The 16362-nt window shown below is 37.5% G+C and overlaps 1 pseudogene; it reads right to left on the reverse strand.

The window, feature by feature from the left end:
- Positions 1–2107: 2107 nt before the first annotated feature.
- LOC140344406 (ficolin-1-like) lies at positions 2108–16051 on the reverse strand (annotated as a pseudogene).
- Positions 16052–16362: the final 311 nt, after the last annotated feature.

Here is a 16362-nt window from a genome sequence, read left to right on the forward strand (position 1 = left end):
AAATATAAATATCTGTATTTTTTTCACAGAAACACAGAAGTTTTTATGGCTTTTTTGATAGATAGCAAGTAGGATCAGAATGAAATATCTGTATTTTTTTTTACAGAAATACATCCCTATTTAATGTACAGCGCTGCGTAATATGTTGGCGCTATATAAATCCTGTTTAATAATGATAATAATAATAATAATAATAATAATAAATGTTTCTGTTCATTTTGTTAGATTGCAAGGAGTATCAAAATTAAATATCTGTATTTTTTTTAAAGAAATACAGAAATTTTTCTGTTCATTTTGATAGATTGCAAGTGGTATCAGAATTAAATATCCATATTTTTTACAGAAATACTGATTTTTTTCTGTTTATTTTGATAGATAGCAAGTGGTATCAGAATTAAATTAAATATCTGTATCTTTTTACCGAAATAGAGAAATTTTTATATTTATTTTGATAGATTGCAAGTGATATCAGAATTAAATATCTGTATTTTTTACAGAAATATAGAAATTTTTCTGTTTATTTTGATAAATAGCAAGTGCTATCAGAATTAAATATCTGTATTTTTCTACAGGAATTTTTATATTTATTTTGATAGATTGCAAGTGCTATCAGAGATAAATATCCATATTTTTTTTACAGAAATACAGACATTTTTGTATTTATTTTGATAGATTGCAAGTGGTATCAGAGATAAATATCCATATTTTTTTTTTACAGAAATACAGAAATTTTTCTGTTTATTTTGATAGCAAGTGGTATCAGAATTAAATATCTGTATTTTTTTTTACAGAAATACAGAACTTTTTCTGTTTATTTTGATAGATAGCAAGTGGTATCAGAATGAAATATATGTATTTATATGTGTATTTATATATGTATTTTTACCGTGCCTCTGGCTGCGTGTATGTAACACACTGACTGACTATCTATCTATCTATCTATCTATCTATCTATCTATCTATCTATCTATCTATTTATCTATCTATCTATCTATCTATCTATCTATCTATCCCTCTATCTATCTATCTATCTATCTATCTATCTATTTATCTATCTATCTAGCTAACAGTGAAACATTCTACCTATCTGAGTACAGTAGATTTCAGGACTGCACCAATACAGTACAATCCAACAATCTACTGACTAATAGTGTGAGTGTGACACAGTCTAAGTAAAGCACTTTTTTTTACTTTGACAAAGCAAGCCAAGCAGCACAGAAAGGTTGTGATGCTAGCAAATCTCTGTCAGGAGTGGTAAATGCAGACACGCCCTGGCCTTATATAGGACAATAGCTGCCTGTGTTGCATGCAGTGACAGACAGCCAATCAACTGCCTGCCACAACAAACATGGAGGGGAGCATCCCTGCTGTTACTGGAGGACCCTAGGCATCATGGAGGAGGTCCCTAGGCATTGTGGGAGGGTCGAATTCGGGGCGTCGAATCCAACAAAATTCGCATTGGTTCAACCCGAATTCGAACAGCCATATTCAGGTCAAACATTAGGACGACCCAAATTCGAACAACAACATTAGTAGTCAGTATTGATGGGTCTTTTAAAAAAGTTTGTGTTATGGGGAACACTCGTATAGTGCCTACATAAAGGGCTCCTTTATCAGGTTGTGAATTTGTATTCATAGTGTGCAAAACATCAACATACTGTCTTGGAGTCAGAAGATAGGTGGAGTTGCAACATGATGTAAGAATTTCAATGGAAAGTGCCTCTTTATATATTCGTAATAAGTGTGCTGCTGCTAGAGTTAGTTTAAAGTTTAAGGTCAGAAAGTTTCAGTGGTTAAGGTCAGGTGTTATATTTATATATATATAAATATATAATACATCTGTTATAGCCTCCTGGACCTTAGATTTAAAGTCTGTTTTTATATTTTTTATATTTATTTTTTTCTCTGAAAAATATACCTACTGTGAGTGTGTGTATATATATATTATATATATCACTGTTTTGTGTTTTGTAAATGAGGCCATGAATGACAAAAACAGTATAATACTTTTTTTAACAAGCCAAACGTATGTAAAGTCAGTTTTTATTTTTTTTTAATATTTTGCTATTATCCCCTTTACTTTAATTCATTATTATTATTTCTCTGATTAACATACCTACTATATATTTATAAGCACAGTTTTGTGTTTTATAAATGAGGCCATGAATGACCAATACAATAAATACAATTTTAACACTCTAATAAAGCCAAACATGTATTGTATTACACAGGACGAAATTTCATTTCAGAAATTTTCAAGGAGTAGTCATTTTTTCGGAAGGAACTCCAGATAACACCAGTGCCCTTTTTTGTGTTGGCTCCCCCTATATAATCCATTTAGATTTGAATCGTGGCAGGAACTGTGCCACCAGGCCCCATAATACAACACTGCACAGTTATTCTTGTCAGCTCTGTCATTGTCCTTGTCTTTTGTAGTAAAAGCACGATTTTTGTGAATATTAAGAGAGTCACCTGAAGAAAAATAAAAATAAAATTAAACTTTAATGGTTTTAGGTTTATGTTTTTCAGCTGTTTTTAAAAAATGTATATACAATTTCTGTTTTACACTTGAATATTTACTGCACTGTGCACCCATGGCACTACTTTCACAGAACAATATTGGTTTTCCTAAAAAAGTAGCAAATCAGGCACTGTTTATCTTCTGCGTCTCTCTATTGATTTTAATGTCTATAGGTTTTGTCTAAATAGGCAGTAAAAAGAAGCTTTAGAAATAACATCTTATAGTAAATTGTATATACTAATTGTTGCTTAAGTTATTGAGCTCAGCCAATAGAAAATGTTTCCATCAATCAATATGTAAGTTACTTGAATAAAAAACAGCAATTAGGTATGCACCTGTTGACCAGAAATTAAAAAAAAAAACACAATTTGTATGCAGTAAAAAATTGTAACCTGCCGAATAGAGATTGTAAAGGTAGTAGGAAACCCTTAAAAAGGAAGTCCATGCTAGAAGTGCCAGAGGCAGAGAGAGAAGCCAATCAAAGACAAAGAAAGCAAACTCTATGGCCAATATTTTACCTGCTGAGCCTCCTGTGAAAGTGCTGAATCGTAGACCATAAAGATCTTTTTCGCCTTCCACCTTAACATTGTTGTATGTGGCATATGTGTTGTTGTAATCAAAATCTTGTAGGTCAATTTGAAGCTCATAAGAACCTGGAAAACAGTTTTTTTTAAAGAAAAAAAAAGAAAAAAGAAAGCAATATGGTTTTAGTTTTTTTTGTATTGTTCATCATGTTCAGGACTGCAAAAATGTTTACAATATGGTGATATAGACACTTTTTACATATCCCTGGCTAGATCTGTCTGTTTTCCTGTAAAATAGGAAAGTTACTAAAGTCAATAAAGGTTCTTTTTAGAAACATAACTCCTCCCTGCCTGCTATGTTTATAAGGAAAGTATAGAGATTCAATGAGAAAGACATAGCTTTAAGGCAAACAGCCTTTCCTATTCTCTCTGTTTGCTATTTTGTGTCACAATTGCACTATATTAAATGTGTGTTTGCAACATAAATATTTTATATATTCACAACAATAAATACAAATTTATTTAAATAAAACCTAAAATGACAGTGGTACAATTATATTTCCAATTTTAATAACAATTTGACAATACAAAATTGCTATGCCTAGTACTTATTATTTACCTGTGGCTGTAAGTTGGTGAATATTATCATTGCCTAGCCAGAACTCATTAAGCTGACTGCCAAATCCTGTTTTGTAAGCTTTCCAGTCCTGGTAAAAGTTCACTGAGCCGTCAACACGTCTTTGGAATACCTGAGAGAAAATTTAGATATTTTCAGCGAGCATTTTCTAGATTTTGCTTTGAACACTTCTTGCTGCTCGGTGTGTAAAATTTGTTCTATTACCAGTACATTGAATAAAAACATTTACAGAACCATTGTCTGGCCAAAAATAGGCAAGGACTCACAGTACTGAAGACCGAAGCACACAATTTTATATGCTGTTGTCAGTCTCAGCTGTTGGCCAACTCTGCCAACAAAATTTTCTTTACAGAACACAGTTTTCATTAATATAAATTGCATATATTATCATCTTTGCTGAGAACGAAGAGGTGGGTAGATATAATTGCATTTTCTGGACTTACTGGATATACTGCATGTAGAAAAAAAGGTTACAACACTAAAGAGATTTGCAGCAAGGTAGAATTAAAATTGTTCAAAATAAAATTTAGATGTCTATTTATATTACTCCCTTTGAAAACAACTGTACTTGGAACATTATCCATCATTGAATGCTGATTTAGATTTACAATTTTAAAATAGACCCCTTACTACAAAACAAATGTTTTTCCCTTTCTTCATGTTTCCCTGTTGTGTGGATGCTGAAGCAGCACGTGAACAGAACAGTTATTCAGCAGGAACTGTGGTAAAAGTCCACTGAGTTGGTACAGCTGCTCACAGCCCAATTCAAGAGTGTAACAATTCTAGAATGAAAAAGCATAGCCATCCTAGATAAATAAAAGCTTTTCAGCATAGCTTGCTGGTAAATTAGTTGCAAGCAGTACAAAAAAATATTACCTTTTAATAACAAAACCATTGGGAAAGTACTTGCTAGGTGAACTAAGCAAATAGGCACAGAAAATTTTGTATTTGCATTTACTAATGTTATTTAAAGATGACAAAAATGTCAAACTATGAGCTCTATTTATAAATTATTCCCTGTCAATTTGTCTGAAATTCACCAACAGATGGTCGTGTATCTCTAGGCATAGCCCCTGATTCATCAAGCAGAATCGGATTATCGCTCGCGCATTCGTATTCGCGATCCGAAATCGTACGCCAGATCCTCCTTAATCGCGCAGCTGAAATCCAATCGCCTTAATTGGCAGATTCGCGCCCCCTATTGCTTATTATTATGAAGGCAGGAATCCGGCTGGCAGTGAGGCGAGTGTCCACGCACACTCGAGTCCGGACCCCGGTAAACCGCGATCGATGGCCGCGCGTACTTTCGCGCTTCCAGCGTGCGCGGATTTTATTGATGAATCAGGGGCATAGCCTTAGTCAAATAATGACTTGCTCTGCCATCTATTGGCCAATCTCCAAAGTGCACAGCTGTCACAATAGGAAATGCTATCTGTTTAAGCGAAAATTATGGAGAAGTCTAGAGCAAATCGACAGACAAATAGTTTATAAATACAACCCTATATGTCATTAATTTAAGAATATATATATTTTTAAAGAAAACGAATGTTTATATACTCCTTGAAGAAATACTGTTTATTCATGCATTACCTTTTTTCAGAGCAGTTTGAAAGTAAACTTTGATAGTTTTGAGTCAATCGTATTTAATTTCTTTAAATTTATAAATTGTTTAAAATTAGGTTTTCTTTCAATTTTGTACTATACAGTACATATTCAATTGTTGTCTAACAAATAAAAATTTAATTCATGAAAAGAACATTACCAATAGGTTACTTAATTATAGGGCACAAGTGCCTGTGTTCGTTTAGGCTTGCTCTGTTTGATTGTAACCTCTGTTGGAGCTATGAAAAGGGAAGGGTAATTACAGTAAAGAATCATTTGATGTTTGTTGTTATCTCCCTCATTGTACTGCAAACAAGAACATGTTTTAATTACTCCAGATTGTTCTTTGTTCACAGCATGTGCTAATAGTCTCCATACAAGGAAGCTACTGACTTCACATACAACTGCACATGCTGCAATTGGTGTGTCAATCCTGAAGAAGCCCTCACTGGACCCCTCCGCACTTCCTAGCTACTGTCCTATTTCCCTTTTCCCATATGTTTCCAAACTTCTTAAGTGTCTTGCCTATAAATGACTCACTGACTATCTGAGCATCAATTGTCTCCTTTACTCACCTCCAGTCTGGCTTTTAAGCTGCCCGCTCCACTGGAACAGCCCTTACTAAAGTGGCCAATGACCTCATCAGAGCTAAGTCTCAAGGCAACTTTTCCCTGCTCCTTCTCCTTGATCTTTCCTCTGCTTTTGACACTGTTGCTCACCCCCCTGAAATTCAGAACTCCATTAGTATCAGTGACACGGCTCTCTCTTAATTTACTTCCTACCTGCCTGACTGCTACCTTCAAGTCTCTTTCAATGGTAATTCCTACTCTCCTCCCTGTAGGTGTTATATCTATCCACCCCTGACTCGTCTCCTTCAGTCCTGGAGAAGGTCTGCATGTCAGCCATCTCATCATGGATGTTTCTGAAACTGAACCTAGATAAAACAAAAAACATTCTGGACGACAGTTCTCACTTATGTAAGACAAACTACTAAGGTGACAATACTCCTCGAACTGATACTGTGTTTGTTTGGGTATTGGGAATAGTTCACAGACAAACCCCTGAAAGGGGCAAACAAGCTTGGATCTCTCTATGCCTCCTAGAAGAACAATATTCAACAATGGATACACCACTAACAACCTAACCTATACATAGTGATAGCCTTAATGCAAGTAATATTTTATAGCAAATGAAACTAATGACAACTAAGTATCTAAGTTTTTCAACAACTGTAGGATTTCATGCAATACTCTCTTAAATTTAGAGAACTACAACAAATTCTGCACCATCACAGCTACTCCACTTGGCATGCTCTCAAATTCCCCTGACAAGGGCTTCTGCTAAGATTAGTACAACCAACGGTCCCCATTAAAGTAACAGCCGACGTCTACACACCAAATCTCTAGCTATTAAATGTTCCCCAATGTTCCAGATTTTGTTATAAAAGGTAGTCAGGTAATAAATATTGTCATACTGAATATAAATGTTATTTCTGAACATGGTTAAACTGATATACATCTCTGCAGATTGTAAACCTACTACTGTGTTGTAATAATTTGTTCTCTTATTCCCATTGTTTCATGATTATTTGATCTTCTGTAAATATCTTTCTGCTACCATAAATAAAGTTTATTGTCCCACCTACATTTTCATACCTGATAGAAAAAAACCCTAGCCACTCTCTTTGATTCTCCAATGACCTACTAATGACCTCCTCACTCATAACCTCATCACATGCATGGCTCCAAGACTTTTTTAGGACTGCCCTCCAATCACTAATACTCTCTTCCTCATCATATTCAGCTTGCACCTACTTCTGCACAGTTAAAAGAGTGTCTTCTTTTGTCTCTTAAACTCTCACTTCTTACCCACCATTTCATATTACCCCTCCCATTGTGTGCTACTTCCCCCTCCTCTTAGATTGTAAGCTCTTTTGGGCAGGGTCCCCTGCTCCTCCTGTGTCATTGTTTGTACTAATTTGTCATTCGCAATACCTATTTTTTTGTATAGAGTTGATTGGAGAAAGAAAAACAAAAAAAGTGCAGAACATAGGCTGATCAGCTAAAATGATCTCAAAAGCTTTTAAAAGGCAAGTGAAACCTGGGAGATAAAAAAAGGTCTAAAGTTACCTGTGAGTACTGTTACAATTAGAGGAGGCCCATTAAAAAAACAAGCTATAAGCAAGAAACCCCAGCAAAGTCCCAAAGTTGTAAAAAAGACACACTTTAGAGGTCACAGTTTCCCAAAGAACAGATTGACTTGCATAAAGAGAAATGGCACAACATTTTGTGGACTGATGAAAGTAAGATGTTTCTTTTTGGGTCTAAACGGCCACAGACAGTTTGTCAGCCCACCCCTCAAACACTGAATTCAAGCCACAGTACATCATGAAGACAGTGAAGCATAATGGCACATTCATCATGATATGGGGATGTTTCTCATACTGTGGTTTTCTGGCTATTGATCACATGTCAGTGTTCATGGATTAGTTTGAATACAAAAAAATACTTGAAGAGGTCATGTTGCTTTATGCTAAAGAAGAAATGCATTTGAAATTGCTGCTTCATCAAGACAAATATACCAGTAAATGAGCAAAGTCTTGGTTCCAGGCCAACAAGATTGACGTTATTGAGTGACCAGCCCAATTCCCAGACATGGGAATGGAAAACCTTGTGTGGTGACAAAAAAAATGCTGCTTCTGAACAAAACCAGGACATGCTAATAAATATTAGTTCAATGATTCAAAGGAAAGTAAAATCGTGTAACCTTTTTCAGTTCATACAGTGAAGGTTTGAGCTTTTCAAGAAGATTACAGATAGAATACAACCTAAATGTTCCCTTTTCTTTACGTTCTGTAAAGGAATAACACAAAATTGTTTTGATTTGGAATAGAATGTGCAGTGTTTTAAATGTATTTGTGTGCATACTATAATAAGGATTTTGAGCTTTATTCTCTTTTCTAATCACACTGCTATTATTCTGAACACAATTGTATATTTATTTGTTGGTATATTTTCTATGTCTTCCAAGGCCACAGACAACCATTTTGTGATGTTTCTCCGAACCCTAATATTTCATTGTATAATTTTCATTCAGCAAAAGAAGATTTGGTTATCTGACCATATCCACTTACTAGCCATCCTCCTCCATCAGTGTGCATGTCACACAAAACCATAAGGGGATTTACACTATCCAGGTATATTGTGTACCAACCGGTCAAAATCACACCACGGTCCCGCAGTTCTTTGCAACTACAGAATAAATGGACAAAGTTAAATATGCATAAACATTTTTTTCTATTTAAAATCTAGTTTGCTGACCTAATCTGTGGTTTAGTAACAGTATACTTCACCCTCAAATAGAGTGAGCAATAACCTCTAATAAATGTCTCTGATGGATGTGCAACATCAATCTCCTCTATAAACTCTTGACAACAGATGTTTAGGAGGGGCAGGGAAGCAATTGAGTGTGAAAACATGAGCCAATCATTGTTGTTTTCTCACAGGCTAAACTGTTGCCAGAGGTGCCTAATTGAGGAAATATATTGAGTAAACATAGTGCTTTTGATTCAATTTGCCTAGACCCACACAATGTAAAAGCTCAAACAAAATTCACATTTCGATGTGATGCCCCAATGCACTACAGGCTGTGTTGGGAACCTTTATAGGGACTGTGTAGAAACTGGTATTGGTGTGTTATTAACTGGTCACTTATCACACTTACAAATTCACAATCATGTGACCATTTCAAATTAGTCTGCACCCGTGAAATTCTACAGTGTTGCACATCCCCAGATCAGGAATAAAATGATTAATAAGTACAACTAAACTTTTAGACCTTATAATATGGCCCACAAAAATTTTACATACAAACTAAGAGGTTGGGTTGATAGTTAAAATCAGTACTGATACTGCCTGGTCTGCTCCCCCCTTTGGCTTTGCCATCGTGAAAGTTAATGGAAGTAGTTGTGGCTATTCCTTTTTCGTTTTAATACCTAGCAGATATGATTTCATATATGATACTGGTCTCTTCAGTCCTGAGGAAGCTCATTTTGTAAAAAGCGCGTGAGAAAAGCGTGTGGGATTGGATGTACAAACAATGTTTCTGTAACAGCTAAGATGTCTTTGAATTTTTAATAACATAATATGTCACATGTGTATGTGATACACTCTATAATTAATCCCTTTAAAATCCTTAAAATTGATTCAGTTTTAGCTAAGTAAAAAGCTTGCACATGTGTTGATCATGGGGAGTTTTATCTAGATGACGTGTTGTAAAAAGCTATTCCTGTGACCATTACACTTTTTCTGCCTCTAATATGATACTCAGCTAATGTTTTAGGAAGCCCCTTAAAGACCTTCTGCCTCTGCCAGGCTTAGGCCTGGCTAATATCTTATACCTGACTTTTCAGACTTGTCCAAATGTGCTTCCATGGGTAAATGCATAAAGGATTCTTATGTATTTTACAACATAGAAATTGCTTTCTTGACCATCTGGGCAAAAATGGAAAAGTAGGGAATTCCTGGGAGATATATGCTTAAAGCTGACCTAAACTCAGATTTCTTACTTTACATAAAAGGGTATTTATTTATTTAATTTTTTAAGTGAAGCACCTCCCCTTCTGTCTTGATGGGAGCGCAAAGCCTCCTGGCATACCTACGTCACGCATCTAGGGAGGCTCCTGGCTGCTCCTTCTGCACATGCCCTGGTTTTGATCATGAGTAGAAGGAGCCCTTTCATTAATGGAATAAAAAATTGCCGATCTCACGCATGCGCATGAGATCTGTGTCATCTGATCTCACACCTATGCAGTGCAAGACAAAATTGATAACATCTATTAAAGACTGGGGGGATGTTAGCTTGGTCAGGTAATGATCTATGTTCCCTGTTTTCTAAATAAAAGGGATTTTGTTTTTCTGAAAAATTGGATTTCATTTTGGGAATAGCAGACAGTGATGAATTAGATGAAAAATTAAGTGTGGTGAAAGGAAGTGTTGAAGTTAACGTGGGTACATTAGAAATAGCTGTTGAAGTAAAAGTGGGAACAGTAGCCTCACCAGGTGTTAGTATAGTATTATTAGAAAAACTATTTGCTTAAGTGGCCACTGAAGATGTAGTGCTGTGTGTTGCATAACTTTGTGTCACTGTATTGGGGGTCTGTATATTTAGAAAAACATGCAATCGTATCTTGACTGAACATAGTGTATAATGGGGCTCAACATTTGGTGTTATGTGTTCACATTTGTTACAAATTTTACCTTTATTACAGGGAAATTGGAGTGATTTGGGTGTCTAATAGAGGTACTTTGTTCACATTATTGGAACTGGTCAATGTCAAATTATATATATTCCTTACTAATAGGATCTGAATTCAATTCTTCTAAACAAATTTTTAGTTCCTGACTTTTGGACTCAAAAGAGGGGGTTGTCATAGGAGTACTGTATTAAGTGCAAACAAGTTCCAATTCCTGTTCTAACTCAAGTATTTCTTAATTGTAATATCTGATTAAGAGTTTCATAAGTTCATGGGAGCAATTGTTTAAAATTTACTCACATTCTAATTTCACTTTGTCCACAATATTGATATTGGTAAATAACTGGATCCTTAATCCAATAGGATTATACCAAAATATATTTTTTAAAAAACCTGATGTGCAAGTGAATAGTCGGTTGTATGCTTTTTATGCTAACACAATTTTGTTGTTGATGTTCATCCAGAGCTTTTGACACTGTTTTTGGTATGTTTTAGCAACAATTTTTATCATAACAAATAATAATTAAGAAAATTGAAATGGGTAACAAATCATAAATGAAATATTCTGCGGTCTAAATCAGGTGAAGCATGGTGATCCAACCAAGGCGACCAGACCTTAAAAAATTTAGTCAGTAACAACGGCTGTCATCCTTTCGAGGACCATTGTGTCTGATAATCTCAATAGCACTGCCTGAAAACTAAGACAGACAGGCACATAAATGAGATTAATTTGTGTGTGTGTCTGGGGAAAGTGTGATTTGGTTTATGAAGTAAAGCTTTCCAGGGGTCCTTCTGGATTGACACATTCAAAACTGATCTAACATGACTATAGACTCTGATCCAAAGCCTTTTGAAATTTTGAGGCAATCCCTTAAAATATGAAAAAAGGAACCCATTGCACCGCATCTCCTGAAACAGTGAGGGTTGCTCCCCTAAACAAACTTTGAAATTCTGGCGGGGGTCAGGTACCACCTGAATAAAACTTTATATGCATTTTCTCGTGCAATCATGTTTGGTGAGCAACTGGCCACAGCTTGCCAAATCTCCTCCCGCTCCTCACTAACAAGGGTAGAATCGAAGTCAAACTCCCATTTTGATTTGTACTGAAGGGTATGTATGTTCATCTGGAGTAATGTTACATAAAAAAAAAGATATCAGGCCAGCGGAACCAGAAGTTTTTAAACAACATGACTCAAAACCCATCAGCCTAAGAGGAGAGACTGTTGTGTCCCCAAGAAGCTCTGTAAGATAATGGCTAATTTGGATATATCGGTAAAATTTGCTGGAAGGCAGTTCCCAATGCTCCTGTAAATATTCAAATGATTTGACCCCAGAAATCTAAAACAAATCAGAAATGAACAGGTTGTGCTGCCCACTCGTGAAAAGCTAAGGGATTATCAAACGCTGGTTCGAAAGTAGGACAATTTAGGATCCCAATCAAGGCCGTGTGTTTAGGAACCAAACCTGCTGGCCGTTCTATCCCAAAATCTATCACATAACCCCAATGCATAGGACAGGGTAGGGTCGGCTACCAAAGGCCGTTTAGTTGGGGGCAGCCATAAAATGGTATGTTACGGCACCAAGGGTAATTCCCCCGCGTATATTTGAGCCCAAATAGGTGAATCTCGAGATCAATGAAGTGTTACCAGTAGAGCCAATTGGGCCGTCAGCATATAATTATAGAAATTCGGAACTCAGAGATCTCTTGTCGACCTAGTTCGATGTAGCACCTTTTCCGGAACACAGGGTCTTTTTGGATGCCAAAAAAACAGTAATACTTTCCATTGTTCCGTCTTAGGGACCTGTAAGGGAACAGGTATGGGGAGCATGCGAAACAGGTAAAGCAACTTCGGAAGGTATGTAATTTTGATGGCATGGATCCTACCCAACCACGGTAAAGGGTAATGCCGCCATTGAGAACGTAGGATGGAAAGTTCCTTTAAAAAGTGGTGGGTAGTTAGCCTAATACAACGAAGAAAGTCGAAATGTAATTTTTATTAACAAATAGGGGATGGTTTCCAACCATTTAAAGGCAAAATGGGGTTCCAAAGCCCCCACCACTGATGGTGGTAAAGTAACGTTTAAGGCGTTCGATTTATTATCATTTATGACCAAACCTGAAATTTCCACAAATTTAACAAACAGTGAACCCAAGTTTGACAAAGTTGTAACTGGCGCTGTAATCGACAATAATATGTCGTTGGCAAAAAGCATGATCTTGTGTTCTATATTAAAAACTTTGATGCCCTGTATATCTCGATTGGCCTGAATAGCCACTGCTAGCGGTTCAAGGGCTAGTATAAATAGAATGGGTGAAAGTGGGCAGCCTTGTCCGATACCCTGTGAAATCCAAAAAGGTGCTGATGTAAAACGCACATATCTAATTAGGGCTGAGGAAGAAGCATATAGCAGAGCTATCCAGTGAAAAAACTCATTACCAATTCCCCATTTCAGCAAGACATAGAACATATAGGTCCACGAAATTGATTTAAAAAACTTCCACGCTTTCAGAGAAAGTAGCATACATTCAAATGATTTGGATTTCGCTAAATGCAATAACTGCATTTAGGACTCTGCGAACATTGTCCCCTGCTTGACATCCAGGGACAAAGCCCACTTGATCACCATGGATTAGGTCGTTCAATAGCACATTTTGCCTGGAAGCCAAAATTTTGACAAAGATCTTAACAACAACATTCAACATCGAGATTGGCCTATAGTTGGCCCAAGAACTAGGGTCAGTCGATGGCTTTGGTATCATAGCTATAGACGCTTTCAAAGATACTGGGGGTAAGGGGATACCTTGTTTCAAGTCGTTAAAGAGAGTTCATAAATGAGGCAAAATTACATTGGACAATTTCTTATAAAATAATGGCGAGAAACCATCAGGACCAGGTCTCTTGCCAGATTTCAGGGACTTAATGGCTACTGCAATCTCTAAAGTAGAAAAATCGGCTTGTAATTTATCCAGATCAGAGGACCTTAGACTAGGCAAACTAACATTGTCAAAGAACCGATCAGCTTTTCTCTCATCAAAGTCTGGAGGGGCCCAATCTAAATCCGAAAGCTGGGGTCGAAATTCCTGCACAATATCAAGGGGATTACTAGTGAGCCGTTTAGTGCAGTACGCAGCGTAATCAGGGCATTCTTTGGGGTAACGGCTCAAAGTCTTCTCTCTAAAAGAGTACCCGGTTTATTTCCAAAATGGTGGAATTTATGTTTGGTTCATTGCAATTGACATTCAGCTGTGTGAGTCAAACAAAAATTCAGTTCCTTATGAACTTTCCGTAGAGCTATAGACATACCCGGTTTAGGAGTTAATTTATGTAGTTGTACTAACCGGGCATACTCAGCTTCTAAACCGACTTGGGCTTGGGTGCGTTCACCATTTTTAGCTGAAGCCAATTGAATAAGATGACCTCTCACCACTGAACCCACAGCATCGCAGAAGATGACACTGAATCTTCATTCAATATACAAAATTCTTTAGAAACATCAACCAGTTTTCGAATAATATCAGGGTGCGACAAAAGGGAGTCAATATTCGACCACATGCAGGCATGCGACTGAACCACTAATGATTTACAAGTAATCACCACTGGGTCGTGATCAGACCAGGACACAGCAGTTGTGTCACATGTGGTCGATCCTAGAGTAGGAATCTCGTGGGGCCGAGTAAAATGTATAGTTACGGGTCAAGGGGTGGAGTTCACGGCACACGTCCATCAGACCCATGTCTTTGAAACATTCTAAGATAACCTTACGATCCGAAGAGGGAGTAGAAGATGATTTGGAACACCTGGTAAGTGTACTATTGAAAGCAATGTTGGAATCACCACAGCAAATCAGAGTGCCACTAGAGTGCAATCTAGTCTCCTTCTCTTTTGAAAAAAGGATGCAGCATTTTGAATAGTACCGGGCAAAATCATATAACGGATATCAGGGTCTGCCACTTGGTGAATACAGACGAATGATAATCTCTTGTGAATTGCCAAAAGCACACCTCTTTGTTTTATTGCAGCTGATGCAAAATAGACCTGGGGGTAGCAGAAATGCATAAACTTTGGGCAAAAAGAAAGAGAAAAGTGCATTTCTTGAATAAAAGTTACATCTATCCCAGAAGAGTGACAATAATTGAACACTTTCTTTCTATTTACAGGAGAGTTCAAACCCTGCGCATTAACAGACAAAATGCGGAGAGTCATATATGAACTGGCAGAAATAGAAAGACATCGGTCATATCCAGAAAGTTACTGGACATCTTCAAAAACCAGAACTCAATCAATAATGCACATAATACACATAAACAACAAAAAACAGAAAAACACATATAAATCAAAAGAAAAAAACAAAAAAGAACCTAGAGCCCCTCAACAAAGGAAAGAAGGGACCTGGGAGGCTCGAAGGCCTCTACGGACCCATCCAAAACCAATTACATCATTCCCCACTGTCCAAGTGTAGGGATTCAGTGTAATCCAATGAGAAGACGTGAATCAAACAACCGGGCTGTAAAAAACATGGGAATCAAAAGAGTCCTTGGACAAACTGCCATAATACAGCAGAAAAAAGACTATAACAAACAAAAAATGAAAAAGAAATGCTGAAAATCAAAGCAGTATCGTCGCCCAGCCGGGCTAAAACTTGGGAGCGTACCACCAGACGCTGGGAAGAGCTTGCAGAAACAGGAGAAGCTGTGCACGGAACAGTAGAATTTAGTTGAACTAATGGTGCCGTAGATGAAATAGGCTGCAGTAAGTCTGCCTAGTCCAAACAAGCATGCGCTTCCTTAGGTGTAGTAACTTGATACTGCCAGCCTTGGAATTGGAACATCAGCTTGAAAGAAAATCCCCAGCGGTATCTGATTCCATTAGATGACAACATTTGAAGATAGGGGCGCAAAGGTCGGCATTTGGCCAGAGTGGAAGGGGTTAGGTCAGCAAACAAACTGTATTCTGTGCCTTGAAATAATAGGCGAGAAACATTGCGAGCTTTAGATGGAAGCATGTCCTTTGTGTGAAAAAAGTAAAATTTCGCCACAATGTCCCTGGGTGGGCCATCCTGCTTCTTGGGGCCTAAGGAATGATGAACCCTGTCCATCTCCATCCATTCAGGTGGGTTTCAGGGGCCAAATCTTGGAAAAGGGCCAAAATATAACCCTGCACGTCAATGACAGACTCTGTATTGCCTCTAATCCTAAGGTTGCTTCGACGCGAACGGTTCTCACAATCCTCCAATTGAGCTTTTAGTAAGGAGATTTCTTTCTGGGCAGACTCCATATCCTAGTCCAGACTTTCAAGAACTGTCATGGAGTCATCCATGCAAGTTTTCAGGGACTCAGTGTGGTGACCAATCTCACGCAAGTCACGCCGCAATTCAGCTGTAATGGCAGCAGAAGCATGGGAAAGCACCTCACGAATCATGGCCCTCAGCTTTTGCAGGAAAACAGGGTCCTCACGCTGCATTGGTTCCCTGAAAAAACTGGGGATAGCATCCAGGCTGTCTTCTGATGCCATCACCGAGACCGGGGAGAGAGGAAGCTGGGGATGCGTGAGGTGAAGAGGACGGTGCCATCTTGGAATGTGAGGCCTGATTTTTAAGAAGGTAGGGGTAAGCGGTCCAAAAGACACACTACGATTCTTGCTAGATGCCCGGAGTTGAGCGGAGCTCACTCAGCACACGTCCATCTGGCAAGCCACATGCGTGCGCCCTCCCTATTCTGTTTATTTTTGATTGTATAGTCAGCTAAGGATGAGCGACTGATTTGATGGCCCTAATTTATTAAAGCTCCCCAAGACTGGAGAGTATACACTTTCATCGGTGAACC

This window comes from Pyxicephalus adspersus, chromosome Z (assembly GCF_032062135.1).
Source record: "Pyxicephalus adspersus chromosome Z, UCB_Pads_2.0, whole genome shotgun sequence".
NCBI classification, from domain to species: domain Eukaryota; kingdom Metazoa; phylum Chordata; class Amphibia; order Anura; family Pyxicephalidae; genus Pyxicephalus; species Pyxicephalus adspersus.